Below are 7764 nucleotides of genomic sequence, written 5' to 3' on the forward strand. Positions count from 1 at the left end.
TGCTTAAATGAAAATCTACTAAAAAGGAAAGACAATATTGAACTAAAGCTTGAAATAAAAACGGTGTAAATCAATAGGAAAGAAGGCGTTGGGGTTCAGGGAAGTTTTCTCAGGGGTACGAACGATTCAAAACATTGCTAGAGAGTAAATTTGATAAAATATTAGCTTAAACTTTTCGAACTGGAGTCACGGACGTATGAATACGCCACTGTCGTGATCATAGACAACTATCTCTCTCAACCCTGACCAGTAGGTTTCAACTCTGGCCCTGGAAGAGAGGAGATGCATTATGTTTAAGACTAGTCAGCATTCACAAATCGCCCATAGGTAGGTTTCCACTCCTATGTTTGTTTTGCTCTCCCAAACTAGATCTGATACCGGATGAACACTTTCGTGTCACCAAGCATCTGGATCAGATTGTAGTTCATGATGCTACTTTCATGCAGTAAAAACGAATTCAGAAGAAAAAGTTCTAAGATTCGGCTCAAAAGCTCATGGAATCCTCATCGAACATATAAATCCCCATCAAAAATCTCTTAATCCCAACAATAAAACTACTCAGACATAATGAACGAAATCAAAAACATAGTATTAATAAGTAAAATAGAAACCGAAATTGAAAAAGAAAGAACAAGGGTTCAAGAGAACAAATCTATCTCTCCCTAAAACCTAAAACTTAAAAGTATTCTAAAACAATAAGAAAGATAGCATATCTCGAAATAGGGTTCCTAAGACATGTATTTATAGTGTTCAAGACATCTCTAGACGTCACTTAGGGTTTCTCCAAATGAGGGAATCATTGTGGGCTTCAGAAATGGGCTTTTGGGCTCGGAGTTGGCTGGCCGCGGTCGGGATGGCTGTGACCGCGGGAAATGGATGCTTGGCCGCGGTCGGGATGCTTCTGACCACGGGAAATGGCCTGCTGGCCGCGGGTGGAAATGCTTGCCGACTAGTTTACGGGACATCTTGCTCTTCGCGTATCTTTTGATTGAACTGTTGGATTGCCAAGCTGTAAAGTGTGCTGGAAAGCTGATACTTCCATCTTTAAGGTCTCCAAATTTGAGCTGGATCAGCAGTGGGAAGGCCTTTAATCAGGGGTGAAGTTCTGACGGCTTGACTCTGAGCTGAAATCTGGTTTTCTATCCATTTTGTTAAGCTTTTCCCTAAGTTACCTGAAAAGAGTTTTGGAACTACAAATACTAGAAATTGTAATAAAAGTACTTAAAAGCAATTAAAAACATAGAAAAAGTATTTCAAAACGATCCATAAAAGTAGTCAAAATACGGTATTATCACAAACCCTGGTGGTGCCTTTTGCTGTTGTGAAATGAAACTAGGACCTTGAAATGGTTGTTGTTGCTGACCAAAATCTTGATTCTGAACAAACTGATTATTAGGTTGAAAAGACCCTTGAAAGTTGTTCTTGGGAACAAAGTTCTGTGGAGCTTGAGAATTAGGATAGACCTGGTCTTGTGGGTTAGCTACATTGGTGTTCCTGTAGGAAAGGTTTGGATTGGCATTACCATACTGATATCTCTGGAACCTCTGATTTCCAATGTAGTTAAGCTCCACCTTGGTGAGACCTTCTTCACTTATGTTCTCAAAGATTTGAGAAGGTTCCTCATACTCTCTAACAAAATGCATTGGCTTCTGAGTGGTGAATTTCAGCTTGTCCAATTCACTTCTCAACTCCTTAACTTCCCTAGTGAGCCTCTGTTCTGAGCTTGAACCTTCAGACTTATTTGATCTGTCATAGTCTTCACCAGAAGTATCATTGCTCAATGCTAAGTTCTCCACTAGCTCTAAAGCAGCATGTATCTCCTTTCCCAGAAAGTTCCCATTGGAAGCAGTATCCAGCTGGTTTCTAATCTTGGGAAGAGCTCCTCTATATAGTGTGCTGAGAAGGAAAACATCACTAAACCCATGGTGTGGGCATTGGTTTTTGTAGCTCCTGAATCTCTCATATGTTTCACCAAAACTCTCATTGCTGTGCTGAGTGAAGCTAGAGATTTGGTTCCTCAGTTTTGCAGTTCTTGAGGTGGAGAAGAACTTAGATAGGAAAGCTTGCTTGCATTGCTCCCAGGTTTGAAAGGAACCTCTTGGAAGATTCTTTTCCCATTGATGGGCTTTGTCACCAAGACTGAATGGGAATAGTCTTAGCTTGAAACTGTCTTCTGAAACTCCATTAATCTTGGTCAGGTCACACACTTTATCAAATTGATCCAAGTGTTCCAAGGAATCTTCCATTGCTAATCCATGGAACTTTGAATTCTGGACCATATTCAACAATGATGCCTTCACTTCAAAGTTGTTGTTTTGCACAGGTGGTGCCTGAATTCCAACTCCATACTGATGAGCATTGGCCCTGTCATTCTCTCCAACATAGACTTGGGGTTGCTCATATCTTCTTTGCTGGTGTTGGAAGGGCTGGGGTTGGTGGTGCACCTGTTGTCTTTGCTGTACATTGGCCAGATGCCTCTGTTGATGAGCTTGAGCTTGTCCCTGGTGGACATAAGCTTGTTGGTAATGCACCTGTTCCTGATGAACATTTCCTTGATTTAACCCTTGACCAACTCCATTACCAGCTCCATTACCCTGAGCCTGTTGCTCTTGAACCGGTTGTTCTATATCCATCACATGCTCTCTTTGTTCTGCCATATCAGCCTGATCAACCTGTCTTCCACGTCTGTCCCTTCTCCTCCTTGGTACCAAAAGATTGATGTTGTCGTTGAGAGGGAAAGGTGGACCACAGCTTCTTGATCTAGACCTGGTGTTCATACACCTGAAATCACAAACAGAACTTGAAAGTAATCAGTAAAAACAATAAAATAAGCACTTGATCTCAAGAACAGACCAGAGCTTAATGCTAAACAACCACAATTTGGCAACGGCGCCAATTGATAACTAAGAGTTTTCAAGGCTCTTTGTAGAGGTTATCAATCCACTGTCTTGTAGTACAAGGGGTTTATCAATCCATATGTGTTGTTAGACACCAAACTATGTGATCAGGTTCTTAATTCAAGCAAACAAGAGTGGTTTTGATTAACTAGTGATAACTACAAACTTAAAAACAGGATTAATGACTAAACAAGAACTAAACAATGACAAGTGATATGAATGTGATATGATGGAGGCATGAAATTCTAGACATGATAGTTGGTTAGGGTGCTTTGGTGCTAAACTAGGAATGCTAATGACAATGATGAGACAAGAATCAAGTGATTAAGAACTCTAATCTAGGTTAATCCTCTCATGAAGGTATTAACCCCTATACTAATCCATTTTCAAACCAAATCATCATTTGTGAAATATGAATCAATATGCATTAATAAACAGTTCTAATGATCATTCAAGCAAGTTACAATACATCATCATGCAGCAAAATGCTTAAACCTCTAAAACAACTCTTTCAAGAATTTCATCAAACACTTTTGGTGCATGAAATTCCCAGAATCTAGATCTCAAGTGATATGCAAGGATCTAGCATAGAGAACAGCTGTTTAGAGAAATGAATCAATGAATCTAGCCCTAAGCACACCTAATCTAACACTTTAGCACCCTAACCTACACATCTAGAACCTCATTAAGGTGACTACTCACTAATCATACTAATCTCTCTTAAACCTTTGCAAGTTGAGAAGATTGGCATGATTAATGATGATAAATAGAGATGGAGATGGATGATAAAGGGGAAAATACTCTCTTAAATCGATTTTAAACTCAAAAGCAAGGTATAACAAGTGGTCTTTCACAAAAAGGGAAAAGAGACTAAAATGCATAAAAGGTTCTCTCCAAATTAGGTCTAAAAACTATTTATAGGAGCCTTGGATGAACCGGGTCAGCCCGGAACAAACCGGGTACTGACCCGACCTTGGTGGGTAAAAGATGAGTTTGCCAAGGTCAAGCATGTTCTTGGTCAGGCCGTGGCAAGTGACCGTGTCAAAGTCTTGTTCGCGTGTTCTTGGATGAATCTTGGTGCCACGGTCTAGCAAGTCTGGTTCAATACCCGTGGCAAGTGGTCGTGTCAAACGCCGAAAGTTTGTACAAGGTTGCCACGGTCAAGTCCTAGGCCGTGGCATTGAAACCGTGTCAAGTGCCAAATGCTTGTAAAGTTTTTCCCAGCCAAATGTTACTTTGCCACGGTCAAGTTTAGACCGTGGCATGAAGATCGTGTCAAACGCCGAAGGATTGCAATTAAGTGCCACGGCCAAGTGTGGACCGTGGCATTCCATCGCGGCATGTTTCACTTAGCTCGCATCGTTTAGGGCTGCTTGGACCACTTTGCTTTCCGCAAGGCTTAACTACCAGGATATTGGTCCGAATTGTGTTATTTTGGTTGCAGAGGACAGAAGACTCACATATCTTCAACTTTGGTGAAGGAAGCTTTGGTTCTTGGGAAGTGGAAGGCTTCCTGTAGGGCTCATCTTCGCAGTGCATTTACACGATCAGAGAGAGGCGTCTAGACATGTGTCCATTCCGCAGACCGTATCTTCCTACCCATAGCTCCGAATTGAATGATCTTGGACGTTATGGAAAGAGGAATCGAATATCTCTGATTCTTATGAAGTGCTCGGAATCTGAATCGGCCTGTAAGAGCACCGTCCTTCGCATTCTTCGGAGCTCATCAGGTTGGTCCAAAACGGCGGCGAGACAGGAGTCTCTTCCGACGAGCTTAACGTTCTGCTCACGCGTCCGAATTCCATGATTCCACTTGATATGGAACCGTGATCTAATCCTCTCCAACTTTGATTAAGCACCCGACAACTGAATCGGACCGGAAGGTTCCCCGGACAGGCGATTTCGGAAACGTGTCTGCACCCGGAGATTTTGGCTGAGAGATTCAATAGCCGGTACGCGTTTTGGCCTATAATATCTACCCGCGGTACGTGAGAATGGCCGAGAAAAACCTCCCTGGTACACGAGAATGGCTGAGAACCTCCAAAAACCCAATTTCACCATTTTTCAAGCCTTGATCACCATTCCATTTCCTGGATTCATCTTTTCAGCTCCAAACAGCTCCAAATACACCTGATAAACACTCAAAACATGCAAGGACTCATTGGGACCTAATGCAACTCCTAAGTTCTAAAACAAACCCTAAGGACCTAAAATGCATGAAATAAAACATGATTTGGAATGAAATATGTAACTTAAATGATGCAAATTATGAACATATCAACTCCCTCACACTTGTTTGTTGCTTGTCCTCAAGCAAAAAGAGCAAATGAGAGAGTGTATCACTAAAAGAATTCAAGGCTCACTGTCCTAGTTGCTAGTTCTAAGATGCATTGCAAACAAGATTACTCACAGAACTTTAGCCATACTTATCAATGAATGAATCAAGCTCAAGCTTAAGTTTTTCACAAACAGCCATAGTTCCAACCATTTGACATTCATTAAAGCTCATGTGAATCATGCTTATGCAAATCATGTGAACTCACTTGTCTTGGGGCAGGGTTATGAGACAAAGATGATCTCATTTAATGCATTGATTTCCATTCAGCTCAAGGGATCACTCAAAAGGAATAAACTTTAACAAAATGCTAAGGGTAAAAGGCAACTGGTGCATACAAGAGCAGAATCCCATCTACCCAATGCCCCAAATTGGTCTTTCACCTTAACTCTACTCCCATGAAGATCACATCCTAGCTACTCCTCTCTCAAGGCATTCATTGCCTTATTAACCCTTTCCTCACTTCACTCTCATTCTTTCTTTCTCACCAGGGGTTTCATCTTTTCAACTTCAAACTCAGGTTTTGGGGTCTGAATATTACACTTAGCTCATTCTTATACAACACTCTCTAGCCTCTTTTCTTTTCTTTTCAAACACTTGAGCCTTTTTGGCTTCTTTTCTTTTCTTTTTACTTAGAGGCTAGACTTTCTTTTTCAAAACACAAGAGCTTTTCTTCCTTTAAACAGCAAACCTTTTTCTTTTCTTTTCCAACCCCTGGTTCTCATCTCAAACTTTCTCTCCACCACTCAATGTTTCTCAAGAACTCTTCCTAGCCTATTCTACACTCATGATGTTGAGCTAGATCTACATGAGACCCTACTCTTGTCGTCCTAAACCCAACACTTTCTGTCAAGTTTATTCAGAAAAAGGCCTCACATCTCTCACTATAGTGTTTCAGGCTTCAAGGAAGGTTTGGTTAAAGGTGTGGAACTGTCTCAAAGTGTGAGAACAGCAAAGAGTGGTAAAAGGGATAAGAGAGCTCAAGTATTTTGAGGGTACCATGAGTTCACAAAGACATGCACAAGCAATGATAATTAGATTGTCAAATTAAGGTTCTCACTTAGATAGGGCTGGACTATTCAAAGCTTGATACACTCAACAAGTTCAAAGTATGGATCAGTCTTGATTTCATTCTTGTTTACATGCAGCAAAGAAATAGAAACTAGGGCAGTGAACCGAATTCTTAAAGTGATATTATCTCAAGGAAAAACCTATCATTACTCCCTTGCATTGATGCAGCCTACATGAATATGCAACTAGACTCAACCCTAAAAATGAGAATGCAACTACATGATCATTTTTTCTGTGAAAATTTTTTAGATTTTCAATTTTTTTTTTTTTTTTAATATGCACTTAGATGAAACTACATGAATGCATGCAAGAATGTGACTCAAGACTCAAAGTGTAAAATAAGAAAAGAGAAAACATGATTAGTAAAGGATGAAACTCCTCCCCCACACTTAAATAACACAGTCCCTTGTGTTTTAAAAGCATGAGAAAGGAGTGAAAACAAAACAAACAAGTAATGGGATCCCAGGTAAAAGAAATCTACATGCATATATAAAGAGTTTTGAGTGTTTACCTCAATCACTGAGGTCTGATCCCAGGTAGTGGGATGGGTTGGAGGTGGAACATGATGGAGTTGAATATCTAGGTGGGCTGCTCTCAGGTGAGTCTGGTAAGAACGCTGTGGCCGGGTTCACCCAATCTTCTTTTCCTGGTGATAACACAAGGTCATGAGCAGCTGAGCTTTCTCCCACATCTTCTCTTGTATCATGTTTGGGTGAGGTGGCTGGGGCTGTGAGTTTCTTAACCTTCTTCTTAAGCTGTCTAACACAGTCAACGAGCTTGTGGATCGTTTTGTCTTGCCATTTGCACCATTTCTGAAGGCTGTTAACTCTGGAATACAGCTTCCTTGTGTGATAATCAGGCTCACCCAAAAAGTAAGGATCAAAGTGATACCGGCCTGCTCCCATCCTTCTTTCAAAATCTCTTGGCTCCTCATTCTCACAACCAGCGGTCCTAGTTGTGTCCTGCTCTTCAACTGGCTCTTTACCCTTAGAACTTACAGTCCTCTTGCATTTGCGAATTGGAGGGTGAATGGCTGGGTTGTAGAGCTGACCCTTCAGAACAATAAAGGAGACATTGTGCCTTTCTGAGAGAGTGGTGATGGCTGGGTATGGCAACAGAACTTGAACTTTCTCATCTTGTAAGAGCTTGAAGTTGTACAAGAAGTTTTCACCATTGCTTTCTTCTAAGAACTTAACCTTGGTGAGTGTAGCTTCATCAATCAACTCATGCCTGACCTCAACATCATCAAAGACAAAACCTCTTGCTTTCAGAATCTTTGTCACTAGCCATCCATTGTGCAACTTAGTGAGCTTCTTTCTTTTCCCCTCACTCCAAGCAATGTCCTTGTATATCAGCATATGGCGTGCCAAGAATGCACCACTAGATGGGATGTAGTGTGAGAGGCAAAATGCTCTCTTGCTCCTCAAGTGACTGATGAGAGGATGTAACCCTATACCCAGT

At 41.1% G+C, this 7764-nt stretch overlaps 1 non-coding gene across 1 annotated transcript; it reads left to right on the top strand.

Moving 5' to 3' along the window:
* The first annotated feature begins 1917 nt into the window (after positions 1–1917).
* On the top strand, positions 1918–2024 carry LOC112082463. Its single transcript, XR_002897137.1, has one exon. It is a non-coding gene; the product is annotated as a small nucleolar RNA R71 (small nucleolar RNA).
* The last annotated feature ends 5740 nt before the right edge of the window (positions 2025–7764 follow it).

Source organism: Eutrema salsugineum, unplaced genomic scaffold (genome assembly GCF_000478725.1).
Source record: "Eutrema salsugineum unplaced genomic scaffold, Eutsalg1_0 scaffold_1, whole genome shotgun sequence".
NCBI classification, from domain to species: domain Eukaryota; kingdom Viridiplantae; phylum Streptophyta; class Magnoliopsida; order Brassicales; family Brassicaceae; genus Eutrema; species Eutrema salsugineum.